General features: G+C 43.5%; 1 protein-coding gene and 1 pseudogene across 7 annotated transcripts in view; one reads left to right on the forward strand and one right to left on the reverse strand.

Moving 5' to 3' along the window:
* Nucleotides 1-16,570, reverse strand: part of SPIN1 (spindlin 1) — a 90,329-nt gene that overhangs the window by 51,346 nt on the left and 22,413 nt on the right. The window lies entirely within an intron of this gene.
* Nucleotides 14,935-16,034, forward strand: LOC117098376 (annotated as a pseudogene).

Raw genomic sequence — 16,570 nt, forward strand, 5'->3', positions numbered from 1 at the left:
ATTTCACAGAAGATTTAGACAGCATGGCCCACCTCTCTAACGGAACACCAAGAACCAGAGTATGGGGGTGGGAGACGGGGGTGTGAGGTCACTGGGCAGGCAGAGTAGAAGGACAGCATAGGGGCAGCACAGGAAATCATGTTCAAGACAGAGTAACAGCAAGGCTGAAGATCAGTAGGCCAGGGTCTTGGGCAAGAGAAAGAATTCTAGCCAAACACGTCTCTACGTTTCCCTTTCCGCTCACAAGCTTCCAGAAACTAAAGAAGATCCAGGAATTTCAGAGGAGTCTCAAAGAAAGTTTCTCACCCATGCAAATGCCAAAGTCATTTTATGGAAGCAGTGTTATCTTTGATTTATTTTTATTATTATTTTTTTGAGACTGAATCTCGCTCTGTCGCCAGACTGGGATCAATCTTGGCTCACTGCAACCTCTGCCTCCCGGGTTCAAGCAATTCTCCTGCCTCAGCCTCCGAAGTAGCTGGGACTACAGGCATGCACCACCACGCCCAAATAATTTTTGTATTTTTAGTAGAGATGGGATTTCACCATGTTGGTCAGGATGGTCTCGATCTCCAGACCTCGTCATCCACCCACCTCGGCCTCCCAAAGTGCTGGCATTACAGACATGAGCCACTGCGCCCGGCCAGTAGCAGTGTATCTTTTTAACCAAATTTAGTTCCTAGAGATATAGCAGGTCTGTCTCAACACTCAATGATCTAGAGAGACTAGGCCTAAGATGAAGGCTATCAGGACAACTGGTTGCTTACTTGCCTTTCCCTGAGAGCATATCCAGCTGCCACATCAAATCTCATATCCCTCTTTTCCCTCATTCAACTCTCTTCCCACTCAGACCTGTCGAATGGGCCCCTATCACTCTCTTCCCCCAGCCTATCCAAACCTCTCCAGAAGGTAAAGTCGTTCTTCAGTAAAGTGCAGTCTACTTTGACCTACCACCAATAGCTCCCCCAAAAGACGGTTGTATTTCTCAACGCATACCCTGGCACAATCTCTCCTACTCCAATCCTCACCCTAGAAGCACATGTCGTAACACTAGTCATAATAGTTATTCCTTTTTGTTACTTTTCTACCCGTTAATCTTCCACCAGTCATCTGCACACATTTGTTGAAGATTATGTTATCGGCTTTACTTCTTTTTTTTTTTTTTTTTTTTTTTGAGACGGAGTCTCGCGCTGTCACCCAGGCTGGAGTGCTGTGGCCGGATCTCAGCTCACTGCAAGCTCTATCGGCTTTACTTCTTTTCCTCCATAATTCTCATCAACATTCTTGGCAACCTCAACGTCCACACATGTGATTCATTCAACCTCCCCTCTGGCTCTTAGACACCCTCCCTTTAAACCACTTACCCTGCACTTCATCTATGCTCACAGTCCCAACATAGACCTTTTTATCAACAGTAACTGCAATAACCCCAAAACCTTTATTTCAAGTATCTCATACTCAAAACCATCTCTGATCATTCCAGTTTTCTTACACTGACACTCCCATTCCAACAATTCTTTGATGCAACCAGTACCAATCTACAGCTTTACTGTTTTTCCAGTATAGCATTACCTCCCTCAGGGACTAACTTCCCTCATTACTCTGCTTAGATTTTCATGGATGGTCAATCACATTATGATGATTATTATTCCACTGCTTTTCTCAATTCTCTTACCCTTCTCTTCTTGTCACTGTAGTATGGCAAAACCCTAACCCACATCCCCTGCTAGAGTGATTACAACGTAAAGTGGTTAAATGTGGATGAAAAACATACACAAATTTCACTTCAAATTTGTAATCTCATATCTCAAGTGAGCATTCAACAATACTAACCACAGCCTCAGCAGATAGGCTTGCTACTGGCTAAGAAAACAGAAGCAAAGAGAACTACTCAACTACTCATAACCTCCCCACCAAATTGACTGATCAGTACCCTTTGTCTCCGTAATAAAAGATGCACTATCTCTGAGCCATGTTCAACCATGTTACTTGCCTAATCAATCCCATCCTTTTTCTCTGTATACATTTACCACTAGCATAGTTCCATCAGCATACAACACATGATGTAAAGGCCAGGCGCAGTGACACCTGTAAACACAACACGTTGGGAGGCCAAAGTAGGCAGATCAACTGGAGCTCAAGAGTTCGAGACCAGCCTGGCCAACATGGTGAAATCCTGTCTCTACAAAAAACAAACAAAAAAAATTAGCCAAACGTGGTGGCGTATGCCCTTAGTCCCAGCTACTCAAGACGTTGAGGCAGGAGAATCACTTGAACCCGGGAGGCAGAGGTTGTAGTGAGCCAAGATTACACCACTGCACTCCAGCCTGGGTGACAGAGTGAGACCCCATCTCAAAAAATTACAATAGATAAGATCAAGAGCTTTTTATAAAAAAAAAAAAAAAAAAAATCATGATGTAGGCTGGGCACAGTGGTTCACGCCTGTAATCCCAGCACTTTGGGAGACCAAGGCGGGCGGATCCGGATCACCTGAGGCCAGGAGTTTGAGACCCGCTCTCTACTAAAAATAAAAAAATGAGCCAGGTTTGGCGGTGCACACTTTTAATCCCAGCTACTTAGGAGGCTGAGGGAGGAGAACCGCTTGAACTCAGGAGGCAGAGGTTAGAGTGAGCCAAGAATGTATCACTGCACTACAGCCTGGGTGACAGAGCAAGGCTCTGTCCCAAAAACAAAAAAAAAACCCATAATGTAGTATTTCCCAATTTTAAAAAACCATGACTCCCTTTCTGTGCTCTTTAGAGAACGACTTCAAAGATTAAGAAAAAAAAATTTGTTTGAGATTACAGGCATGAGCCACTGCGCCTGGCCAAATTAAAGAAATTTTTAAACTACATAAAATCAATTTATCCTAACAAATTTATTCAATCAAATGAGAATTTTAACTTACTGATATTCTGAAGTGTGCACCTTTCCATCAGATTTAAGCTTATCTTAGCAATATTTTCTGCTGCTTTCCACTTCATTAAAATTTCAAGTTGAACTTAATAAACTAAAAATTTAAGACAGGAGTTGAAGGAAGAGTTGCAGTGGGGGAATGATACAAGGTGGCTATTTAAATAACATTAGAATGCAAAACTCCAGATAAGAGCCCTTCCCTCGGCTGGGTGTGGTGGCTCACGCATGCAATCCCAGCATTTTGGGAGGCTGAGGTGGACGATCACCTGAGGTCAGGAGTTCAAGACCAGCCGGGCCAACATAGTAAAACTCAGTCTCCTCTAAAAATACAAAAATTAGCCGAGAATGGTAGTGGGCACCTGTAATCCCAGCTACTCAGGAGGCTGAGGCAGGAGAATCGCCTGAACCCGGGAGGTGGAGGTTGCAGTGAGCTAAAATGGTGCCACTGCACTCCAGCCTGGGCGACAGAGCAAGACTTCATTTCAAAAAAAAGGTCCTTCCCTCATGATGAGAGGTAGTCTAAAAAATAATAATAAAATAATGACCCTGGTTTTGTTTTAACAGCTGCCACGTAAGGCTTTCAAAATTCAGATGAACTAGAGCTTTCCTAAAACAAATCCCACTCTCCTTTGACTGGAAAAGGCTAAACTTAATTTGCTCAGGTTTGTTTAAAGGTATACCATATCTTTACCTCAAGTTATTCTACTAAGTGATTAACTTCGTAGATGAAAACTGAAGGAAACAAAAAAAATTTAGGCTCAGAGTTAGCATTATTTCTAGGTTAGCAGAACCTTCAAGTGTTATGGAAAATATTGTCAAATGGTGCTTAATTATAAGACCATTAAGAAGAAGGTCTTGCATTCAGAGAGACCCATCAATAGTTACTAAAACCATCAGGAGAAAGGCTGCTGGAGAACAATAACTGTATGGTATCAAAGGATCGCTCCATAAGTTACCTGTTAATTATAAAGGGGAAAATGTTGTTGCTTTACAATAGAGCAATGTTGACCCTTCACTACAATAGAATGGAAAGATAAAACAATTTGGCATCATTAAAAGGGAATCAACTTCCCTTTATCCACTTCGTAATGTGGTATGACAAAGCAGACTACATCACTTATAAAATACTCTTGTTTTACCTCCAGGTGAAGTGTGGCAATATATTAAAAAAAAAATCTAGTCAAGCTTTTAGATCGAATTTCTAGTTTATATGAAATACAGGTGATGCAGAAGCAACTTAGACCAACACCATGAGGAAACAGACAAATTAGTAAAGTGGACTTTGCACATGAAAAGTGGGCCATACTCTTCAAAAAGTCAGTGTCAAAAAAGAAAAATGGTAGACATACTGCCCTAGACTAAAAGAGACTAAAGCCTCAACAATAAGACACAATGAATAAACCACATGGTTTGGTTGGGGGTTGGGGGGATGGCAAAAGCTACAAAAGACACTTAAGGCCAGGCACAATGGCTCCCGCCTGTAATCCTAATCCTTTGGAAGGCTGAGTGGTGGATCACTTGAACCCAGGAGTTCAAGTGATCAACACAGTAAAGATAGCGGGGTGTGGTGATGCACATCTGTAGTACCAGTTACCAGCTACTCAGGAGGCTGAGGTAGGAGGATCACATGAGACCAGGAAGTCAAGGCTGCAGTGAGCCATGATCGAGCCCAGGCAACTGAGGCCCTGTATCCAAAAAAACAACAACAACAACAACACACACACACACACATTTAAGACAACTGGGGAAATTTAAATGCAGACTAAATATTAGATATTGTAAGATTATCGTTGAATTTTAAAAGCACAAGGACATTGTGGTTATGCCTGAGAATGTATTCTTTGGAAACACATGCTGAAATGCCTATAAGAGGTAGACTTGCAATTTCTGTAAGTTAACTTCAAATAATTCAGGGAAAGAAAAGAGTACATACATGAGGGTTAACATAAGTATCAAAAGACAAAATTACAATAATGTGGTTTAAGGATCTTAAACAGCTTTATTTGCAATTCTAGAATCAAGCAACGCTTTGTTCCATAAAATAGAATGAGCATTCCAGTGAGCAGAGTAGAGGCTACATGTACCGACACAACAGGCCTGAAGAAAGCATGAACAAAGAACTGTGAAAATAATTGAAAATCAAATCTGCTGGAAGTTTTTTAATTATTTTCAGCCTTAAAGAAATGTGATAATGGGACCTGAGTCACATGACAGGCAGCTTGAGTCCTCTGATTATAGATCAGCCTTTTACCTACACTGTTTTGTAAAATGTTGGAAAAGACTAATGGGCTCCAGAGAAGACCCCCATCCCTCTAAACTTAATCTTCACTGTAGATTAACTTCCTTCTCTTACACAAAGACACTAAGATGGAATGTTAAATAAACTCTTTTAATTTGGAAAAGGAAAAGAACTGTAACTAATCAAATTGCTATAACTCATAAACCAACCTTGTATGGAAAATGTGGCAATCCTGTTAAACTTGTTTTCTGCCTAAATAAGCAAGACCTTCAACTTTTCGGCTTCAGAGGACTGGCTGGCTCTATTCCTCTGGATTCTGTGTTACCCAGTTGGCTGCTCTCAGTTTTGCATTTGAGTAAAACTCTTGTTTGTTTTTTTGTTTTGTATTGCTTTGTTTTTTTGAGACGGGGTCTTGCTCTGTTGCTCAGGCTGGAGTGCAATGGCACGATCTCAGCTCACTGCAACCTCTGCGTCCCGGATTCAAGCTCTTCTCCTGCCTCAGCCTTCCGAGTAGCTGGGATTACAGGCATGCACCACCACATCTGGATAATTGTGTAATTTTAGTAGAGACGAGGCTTCTCCATGTTAGTCAGGCTGGTCTCAAACTCCCGACCTCAGGTGATCCGCCCACCTCAGCCTCCCAAAATGCTGGGATTACAGGCATGAGCCATCGTGCCCAGCCTGAATAAAACTCTTTTAAACTTGACTGTGATCCTTTTGATTATTTCAGGACGGCAGAACAAAAAGCAGATTGGTCATTTCAAAGTTACTTTCCTTGTAAGGAAGGAATGAAAAAACAGGACAATAGAGAAATAACTGATTGGGAACTGCATTATCATGCCAACTGGAACTGTCTGGTTTGAGAAATTAAGGCTATTCCTCTCTCCTGATTTCTGGGAAGGTCCAATAACACCTCAGTTTGGTAGTCTGGAACCATGAGTGGCTCCATTTAGATTTTAGTCTGGTCTATTGTGGCCTAGTGCAGGAGATTAGCTCAAAATAATGGCACCACCTACAATTTTTAACCAACACGAACATGGCAAAATCTTTTTTAATGTAGGTGAAGAGCATATTAGTGTTCACTAATGTTATTCTTTGTACTTTTATTTCAGTTCAAACTTCTTAGAAATTAAGAGAAAAAAGATGCTGGATTTTCCTTTGCTAAGTCTATCTTCATTAAATATAGTTAAGTACTGTTATAAAGTTTCAATGCCGCAAAATAAATAGCACTCGAATCTAAAATTTTCTTTTTCTTCTTCTCAGCAAGGCAATTTACTCCCATAGAAGGGTGCGCCCTCACAGATGGAGCAATGGCAAGCATGCTACCCGGACAAGGGAGGGGAAGGGGTTCTTATTCCTCATGTACGTGGCCCCTCCTGCTGTGTCGTTCCCCTATTGGCTAGGGTTAGACCACACAGGCTAAACTATTTCCAATTGGTTAATTTAAAGAGAGTGACGGGGTGAGTGGTTTGTCAGGAAAAATGGTTATGGCAGAGCAGGAAATCAGAACGAGTCAGGGCAGAGAATGAGTCAGGGCAGAGAATGAGTCAAGGCAGAGAATGAGTCAGGGTGGAGCAGGTAATCAGAATGAGGGTGGGAAAGGTTGCTTTAAGAGGAAGTTAATTTTAAAAGCAGAAGGCTGGCCGGGCGCGGTGGCTCAAGCCTGTAATCCCAGCACTTTGGGAGGCCGAGACGGGCGGATCACGAGGTCAGAAGATCAGACCATCCTGGCTAACATGGTGAAACCCCGTCTCTACTAAAAATACAAAAAACTAGCCGGGCGACGTGGCGGGCGCTGTAGTCCCAGCTACTCGGGAGGCTGAGGCAGGAGAATGGCGTGAACCGGGGAGGTGGAGCTTGCAGTGAGCTGAGATCCGGCCACTGCACTCCAGCCTGGGCGGCAGAGCGAGACTCCGTCTCAAAAAAATAAATAAATAAATAAAAGCAGAAGGCAAAGAACTGAACATACTGACATTGATTCTTTGAGGAGAAATTCAGAACTCCTATCTAACAGTATCCAGGCCTGTAATTTTTCTAATCTTAAATATGTGTCATGAACTTAAATTCTGACACTCAAAATTCTCATTCTATAATAATCTCAAAGGAGATCAAAAAATTCTCCAACTACTTACCAGAAAAATGACCGTTCACTGAGCACTCTCTATGTGCCATGCACTCCTCACAACCGTGAGGAGGATACGTACTATAACTATTCTATCTTGGAAACTGAAAAACTGCAGCACAGACATTAAAGTAACTTGGTCAAGGTCACACAGACTGCAACTAGCATTGTCAGGATACACTTCCTATTTAAAAAGAAACAGATTGCTTCAATAAAGGAATATGGTATCACGAAATCAATGACCATGTATTGTCTCCAAAAAGGCTAAAACATCAACATTTCAACATTTCAGATATAAAAGCAGTAATCTCAGGAAGTAGAGTCATATCAAAGTATTTGTTGCCTGTTGCTATCACTGAACAGTGTTATTTATAAAGAAAATAGATTCCTAAAACTATTTACGCAAAAATACTAACTTCCCAAAGCTTAACACCAGGACCACTAATGAAAAAGTATACAGGAGCACTAATAGTGAAACATGTCAAGCCCAAACTGAAGCTTGGGCTGTCAACAAGTTGTCTTAAAACTGCTGTCTCGATATGTAACAAGATCTAAAAAAAAAGAAAAAAATGGTTGTCACGCAAGGTTAAACATGTGAAGAAACATATACTTTGTTCTTCCATTTCCTGGCACCCAAATTCCTAAAACTCTAGGAATACCAGTGTCTTTTTTATGCTAATGAGATGAATGATGTCTGATGGCTTCTGGACAGCCTCAGGAAGTGGCTTGATTGCCAGGGGAACCTGCCAGTGGTGAGAGGGCTGGAACTTTCAGCCCTACCCTGGGAAGGGAGGCGGGTAGCGCAGAGGGCTAAAAGCTAAGTTGATCACTAGTGGGCAATGACATAATCAATCATGCCGGCTTACTGAAGATTACCAAAAAACCCTAAAGGACAGGTGCAGAGAAACTTAAGGTTAGTGAACACATGGAAGTACTGGGAGGGTGATGAGCCCAGAGTAGGCAGGGGAGTTCCACACTCCTCCTTTGCCTTATGTATCTCTCTTCCATCTGGCTGTTCCTGAGTTGTATTCTTTATTATAAAATGGTAATCTAGCAAATACACTGTTTTCCTGAGTTCTGTGAGTGATTCTAGCAAACCTGAAGGAGGAATCACAGGAGCCTCCAATTTATAGCTAGTGTGTCAGAAGCACATAATATAACCTGGACTTGGCTGGGGCATGGTGGCTCATGCCTGTAATCCCAGCACTTTGCAGGCCAAGGCCAGCAGAACACTTGAGGTCAGGAGTTCAAGACCAGCCTGGCCAACACGGTGAAACCCTGTCTCTACTAAAAATACAAAAATTAGCTGGGTGTGGTGGCACACACCTGTAGTCTCAGCTGCTGGGGAGGCTGAGAGGAAAACTGCTTGAACCCAGGAGGCGGAGGTTGCAGTGGACCGAGACGAGACCACACCACTGTACTCCAGCCTGGGCAACAGAGTGAGAACTCCATCTCACAAAAAATAAGTAAGTAAATAAATAAAATGAATAACCTGGACTTGGGATTGGCATGAGAAGTGGGAGCAGTCTGGTGGGATGTGATGCTATTTCCCAGTGGATACTCTCAGAATTAAGTTAAACTGTAGGACAACCCACTGGAGTCATCAGAGAAAATGAGACATAGACAATGTAGAGAAAACCCACACACATTTGATCACAGAAGTGTTGTGCTAAATACGAGTATAGAGAATAAGAATTTGTTTTTCCTTTAAAACATAGTGGGGATTACATGTATTATCACAAACATACAAAAAAATTAGCTAAAATCTGAATACAGGACATAGATATTAGATATGAAGGGCTAATTAGCTTTCTTAAATATGGTATGCAGTTACAAAGAATAAAAACCTTACTCTAAGAAGTGTCATGATGTTTGCAATTTAATGAGACTTTCAAATGGTTCAATAGCAAAAAACAGAGCAAAATGTAAGCAAATTAAAATATTGATATTGGGTATACAGGTTGGGTCACTGTGCTATAGTTCCAACTTTTCTATTTGTAGAAAATTTCATTTACAGCCAGGTGCAGTGGCTCACACGTGTAATCCCAGCATTTTGGGAGGCCGAGGCAGGCAGATCACCTGAAGTTGGGAGTTCGAGACTAGCCTGACCAACATGAAAAAACCCCGTCTCTATTAAAATACAAAATTAGCCAGGTGTGGTGACGCACGTGTAATCCCAGATACTCAGGAGGCTGAGGCAGAAGAATCTCTTGAACTCAGGAGGCAGAGGTTGCAGCGAGCCGAGATCACGCCACTGCACTCCAACCTGGGCAACAAAAGCGAAACGCCATCTCAAAAAATAAAAAAAGAAAAAGAAAGAAAATTTCATTTAAAAAGCTTGGGGAAAAAACAGCAGGGGAAAGGACTAAGTTTAGACCTAGCAGCAGCATCACAAGAGTTTACCAGTTAAGTTTGTAACTAAGACATCATTATTAAAAGTAGACAAATGCCAGATGTGGTGGTATGCATCTGTAGTTCCAGTTTGGGAGGCTGAGGTGGGAAGATCCCATGAACCAAAGAATTTGATGCTGCAGAGAGCTATGATCAAGCCACACTGCACTCCAGCCTAGATGACAGAATGAGACCCCATCTCTAAAAATAAACAAATAAAACAAAAATAGGGTAAGAAAGGATGGTTTAGCAGAAAAGGAATTTAAAAACATAAAGAGGAAAAGACAGCAAAATATCTGCAATTCCTGAATGTAGATGCTGAGTACAGGTATTAACTGCCTGTTTCAACTTTTCTACGTTTGAAACGTTTCACAACAAAAATTTAAGGGTCAATGGTTTTAGGTTTCATAGTTCTGGAAAGAAAAAACACTCAAAGCACAACTCAAAACCTTCCTAGGTAACTACAAGAATGTATTAGATATTCTTGGGCCGGGCGCAGTGGCTCATGCCTGTAATCGCAGTACTTTGGAAGGCCAAGGCGGGCAGATCACAAGGTCAGGAGATCAAGACCATCCTGGCTAATGTGGTGAAACCCCATCTCTACTAAAAAAAAAAAAAAAAAAATTAGCCAGGCATGGTGGCGGGCACCTGCAGTCCCAGCTACTCAGGAGACTGAGGCAGGAGAATGGCGTGAACCCGGGAGGCAGCGCTTTCAGTGAGCTGAGGATGCGCCACTGCACTCCGGCCTGGGCGACAGAGCGAGACTCTGTCTCAAAAAAAAAAAAAAGTTATTAGATATTCTCATTTAAAATGTTACAATGGGCAGGGAGGGGCTCACACCTGTAATCCCAACTTTGTAAGACCAAAGTGGGAAGGTCATTTGAGCCCAGGAATTCCAGACCTTCCTGGGCTACACAGTGAGACCTCATCTCTGTAAAAAATTTTTTAAAAAATTAGCCAAGTGAGGTGGTGCACGCCTGTAGTCCCAGCTAACTGGGAGGCTGGGGTGGGAGGATCACTTAAGCCTGAGAAACAGAGGTTGCAGTGAGCCAGGATGGCACCACTGCACCGGGTGACAGAGCAAGACCTTTCTCAAAAAAGAAATGTTACAATGGATGAAACCTAAGGATGATGTTCTAGGGGCCTATGGTGTAGGTTCTGCCTTTAGCTGAAACTTCAAAGATTAAAATAAAGGGCTCAATCCTTACAAAGTATTGCTAATTACACAATGTTCAGCAACTTAAGGATCCTGGCAAAGCAGCTATCATATATACCAAGTAGATATCTTAAGGCCTTCAGAGCCCAAATTCTCCTATCAATATAAAAATTATTAGGCCAGGCGCGGTGGCTCACACCTGTAATCCCAGCACTTTGGGAGGCTGAGGCAGGCGGATCACAAGGTCAGGAGATCGAGACCATCCTGGCTAACATGGTGAAACCCCGTCTCTACTAAAAATACAAAAAATTAGCCAGGTGGCCGGGCGTGGTGGCTCAAGCCTGTAATCCCAGCACTTTGGGAGGCCGAGACGGGTGGATCACGAGGTCAGGAGATCGAGACCATCCTGGCTAACCTGGTGAAACCCCGTCTCTACTAAAAAATACAAAAAATTAGCCGGGCGAGGTGGAGGGCGCCTGTAGTCCCAGCTACTCGGGAGGCTGAGGCAGGAGAATGGCGTAAACCTGGGAGGCGGAGCTTGCAGTGAGCTGAGATCCGGCCACTGCACTCCAGCCTGGGTGACAGAGCGAGACTCCGTCTCAAAAAAAAAAAAAAAAATTAGCCAGGTGTGGTGGCGGACGCCTGTAGTCCCAGCTACTCAGGAGGCTAAGGCAGGAAAATTGCCTGAACCCAGGTGGTGGAGGTTGCAGTGAGCCGAGATCACGCCACTGCACTTCATTCAGCCTGGGTGACAGAGCGAGAATCCATCTCAAAAAAAAAATTATTAAACACCCTAAACCACTAAACATCTAAACACCAAGTTTTAATACAAGTGTAATACATGGTCAACATTTATAAGGACCATGGATTTGGACAGGAGAAAAATTTTATCTTCATCTTTCCTAACCTCTACCTGAAGTACAGCAGTTCCTTCTATCATGAATGTAAACAAACCACAGTATCAGTAGTACTTCCAACTTCTCAACAATAGAAATCACATATATTTCCATCCCATTGAATTTGTTGTAGCTCAAAACACCATTTAAGCTCATCAACTGACACTTGACTAGACTTGCCACCAGAACAGACAGAGCACAGACTCTTCTCATGCAGGCGCTCAGGCACAGCTCAGGTCAGCCATGTGCTTATCACTAGGCCTGGTCCTTACGCATCAAATTGAAAGCAGAATTGCTGACTGTGGTATAACAAAGAGCTTGGATGGCCTTTGTCCCAGCTCCAGTTGGTGCCCTTTAAATCCCTGAAATGTCCTGAGAGGGACAGGGCATCTCTGTGATTCACGGTGAGCACCTAGTTTATACTTAACAAGATGTCTCAGGATGTGGGGCTGGGGAGCTGGCCAAACCAGAAAGACCAATCATGGCATCAGAAGGCTGGGGCTCTGAGCCCCAGGATGGCAGCCCCAAGTCCAGAGAAGGGAGCTAGAAATTGAGTTCAAGTTCAAGGCCAATGATTCAATGGATCATGCTGATGTAATTAAGCACCAATAACTCTGGACACAGAGGCTCATGTGAGCTTTCCTGGTTAATACTCTGTGTGTATAGTCACACATGGAGACACCGAGATGATCCACCCTGTCTCCATAGGAGGATATGAACACTTCACATCTGGGACGTTCCCAGACACCATCCTATATGTCACTTCTGATGGTTGGTCCTAAGTTGCATTTTTTTTGCTACAATAAACTGTCAGTACTGGACTTTCTTGAGTTTTGTGAGTCATCCTAAGTGAATTATCAAGCTTGAGTGTGACAGAAACCTCCACATTTGTACTCAGTCAGAAATAAAAGTAACACAGGAGCCCCTCAAATTTGCAGCTGGTGTCCAAAGTGAGAGGGCAGTCTTGTGGAAACCTATTAACTTTGATCTAAGTCGAAATGTATTGCAATGATACATTCCCCATCAACAATTATTTGTTGATGAATATATAAAAGGAGATAAGCCAAAGACCACCACACAACTGATTTTTATTAAACATCAAAACCTTAATTTTGGCCCAGTGCAGTGGCTCACACCTGTAGAGTGTGAGGCCTTGGGAGGCCAACACTTTAGGAGGCCAAGGCAGGCAGACTGCTTGAGGTCAGGAGTTTGAGACCAGCCTGGCCAAAATGGTGAAACCCCGTCTCTACTAAAAAATTAGCCAGATGTGGTGGTGCACACCTGTAGTCCCAGCTACTCGGGAGGCTGAGGTACAAGAATCGCTTGAACCTGGGAGGCTGAGGTTGCAGTATGCCAAAATCGCACCACTGCACTCCAGCCTGGGCAACACAGGGAGACTGCCTTTAAAAAAAAAAAATACGGCCGGGCGCAGTGGCTCATGCCTGTAATCTTAGCACTTTGCAAGGCCAAGGCGGGCGAATCACGAGATCAGGAGATTGAGACCATCCTGGCTAACACGGTGAAACCCCGTCTCTACTAAAAACACAAAAAATTAGCCGGGCATGGTGGCGGGCGCCTGTAGTCCCAGCTACTCGGGAGGCTGAGGCAGGAGAATGGCGTTAAGTAAACCCAGGAGGCGGAGCTTGCAGTGAGCTGAGGCTGTGCCACTGCACTCCAGCCTGGGCGACAGAGTGATACTCCATCTCCAAAAAAAAACCACCTTGGCCAGACAAGTGGCTCACGCCTGTAATTCCAAGACTTTAGGAGGCCAAGGCAGATCACCTGATATCAGGAGTTTGAGACTAGCCTGGCCAACATGGTAAAACCCCATCTCTACAAAAATTAGCCAGATGTGGTGGTGTGCACCTATAGAGCCAGCTACTTAGGAGGCGGAGGCAGGACGCTTGAACCTGGGAGCCTGAGGCTGCAGTGAGCCAAGATCACACTACTGCACTCTAGCCTGAGAGACAGAGCAAAACTCCATCTCAAAAAAAAAACAAAAAAACCCTTAATTTTAATATCTTAAAAAACAAAATCTGAATTATCTATGTATCAACAATATTGTCTTGTCACTTCAATTACTGACAAAGAGGCCTGGTGCGGTGGCTCACGCCTGTAATCCCAGGCTGAGGCAGGCGGATCACGAGGTCAGGAGTTCGAGACCAGCCTGGCCAACACAGTGAAACCCCATCTCTACTAAAAATATAAAAATTACCCAGGTGTGGTGGCATGCACCTGTAGGCCCAGCCACTAGGGAGGCTGAAGCGGGAGAATCACTTGAACCCGGGAGGTGGAGGTTGCAGTGAGCTGAGACTGTCCCATCTGAACTCCAGCCTGGGTGACAGAGCGAGACTGTCTTTAAAAAAAAAAAAAAAATTACTGACAAAGACGTCAGTCTTCTGTTTAACAGGGTAATAATATTTGTATAACTGTTTAAGTATAATTGGTTTCTGTTGTGATCCTGTGTATTTCATTCATTGTGTTCAGAAAGATTCTGAAAAGGCATCGATAGGTTTCATAAAACTGGCAAACGGTCCATGGCACAACCCTAAGTGCCCAAAACTATGGACAACAAGCAGTCTCTCTGGGTCTCTGATGGGTTTCTGAAGGTCACCCGCAAGGATCAATGTAAATGGCCAACTCTTGGTAATAATGGACTGGTAATTTAAACAATCCTCCCAACACAGCTACAAAATTAAAGTAAAATTTACACGGACATCCCTTGTAAAAACTATCAGAAACCAGAGTTTCTTAGAGAAACAGCCGATGCCAGATGAAGAGAAGGATATTAGAGGAGCTTGAAATATCCTGTCATACCAGAAGCAAGAAAGCTCTATCAGCGACTGCTGGAATTATGTTAAGGAAACAAACGGGGTTGTTTTGAACTATTTTCTTGGCTTCTGCATGTAACTGAAAGCTACCATGAGAAAAAGTTGAAAACAGGCCAGGCACAGTGGTTCACACCTGTAATCCCAGCACTTTGGAAGGCAAGGGAGGGAAGATTGCTTGAGCCCAGGCATTCAAGACCAGCCTCAGGAACATAGGGTGATCTCATCTCCACTAAAATTTTAAAAAATTAGGCACGGCCATGCATGCCTGTAGCCCCAGCTACTAGGGAGGCTGACACAGAAGGACAGCTTGAGCCCAGGAGGCCAAGGCTGCAGTAAGCCAAGATCATGCAACTGCACTCTAGCCTGGGTGACAAAATGCGATCTTGTCTCCAAAAAAAAAGCTTTCTGCCCATGGATGACACTGAAGCATCATTCAAGTCTCTCTTCTCCATGCCATCATGTCTAAGTTACAGTCTCCTAAAGAGCCCCAACAGCTGAGGAAGCTCTTCACTGGAGGGCTGAGCTTTGAAACAACGGATGAGAGTCTGAGGAGCCATTCTGAGCAATGGGGGATGCTCACGGGCGTGTGGTAATGAGAGATTCCAAACACCAAGCTCTCCAGGGGCTTTGGGTTTGTCATATGTGCCACTGTGGAGGAGGTGGATGCAGCCACGAATGCAAGGCCACACAAGGTGGATGGAAGAGTTGTGGAACCAAAGAGACCTGTCTCAAGAGAAGATTCTCAAAGATCAGGTGCCCACTTAACTGTGAAAAAGACATTTGTTGGTGGCATTAAAGAGGACACTAAAAAACATCACCTAAGAGATCATTTTGAACAGTTCTGAAAAACTGAAGTGACTGAAATCATGACTGACCGAGGCAGTGGCAAAAAAAGGGACTCTGCCTTCGTAACCTTTGGCGACCATGACCCCGAGGATAAGGCTGTCATTCAGAAACACCACACTGTGAATGGCCACAGCTGTGAAGTTAGGAAAGCCCTGTCAAAGCAAGAGATGGCTAGGGCTTCATCCAGCCAAAGAAGCGAAGTGGTTCTGGAAACTTTGGTGGTGGTCATGGAGGTGGTTTCGGTGGGAAGGACAACTTTGGTCATGGAGGAAACTTCAGTGGTCGTGGTGGTTTTGGTGGCAGTGGGGATGGCTATAATGGATTTGGTCATGATGGAAGCAATTTTGGAGGTGGTGGAAGCTACAATGATTTTGGCAATTACAACAATCAGTCTTCAAATGTTGGACCCGTGAAGGGAAGAAACGTTGGAGGCAGAAGCTCTGGCCCCTATGGTGGTGGAGGCCAATACTTTGCCAAACCACGAAACCAAGGTGGCTATGGCGGTTCCAGTAGCAGCAGGAGCTATGGCCGTGGCAGAAGATTTTAAGTAGGAAACAAAGCTTGGCAAGGAAGGAGAGTCAGAGAAGTGACAGGGAAGCTACAGGTTACAACAGATTTGTGAATTCAGCAAAGCACAGTGGTGGCAGGGCCTAGATGCTACAAAGAAGACATGTTTTAGACAAATACTCGTGTATGGGCAAAAAACTCGAAGACTGTATTTGTGACTAATTGTATAACAGGTGATTTTAGTTTCTGTTCTGTGGAAAGTGTAAAGCATTCCAACAGAGGGTTTTAATGAAGTTGTTTTGTTTGTTTGTTTGCACCCATGCTGTTGATTGCTAAATGTAATAGTGTGATCGTGATGCTGAATAAATGTCTTTAAAAAACAAAAAAGTTGCACACACACACTAAATATATGCATGAAAGCATCAAATAACTTGGAAGATAGTAAGGTAAGAGAGAGGCAGGATCTAAAAAGGCAAACCCTACATTTATAACCACTTTGGTCACTGAGAGCAACTGCCAAGGACCAGCTGAGAACCTGACAGCTTGGTAAGATTAGGAGAAAAGAATTAAAATTCAGAAAATACCACAGGGGTTTACAGGGGGACTGGTAAACTCATCTCCCTTTGAGTTGGAATCCTGAATAGCTGCACTTAGGAAGTGAGGGAA

The sequence above is a fragment of the Trachypithecus francoisi genome, unplaced genomic scaffold, assembly GCF_009764315.1.
Source record: "Trachypithecus francoisi isolate TF-2019V2 unplaced genomic scaffold, Tfra_2.0 Lachesis_group16, whole genome shotgun sequence".
Taxonomy (NCBI): Eukaryota; Metazoa; Chordata; class Mammalia; order Primates; family Cercopithecidae; genus Trachypithecus; species Trachypithecus francoisi.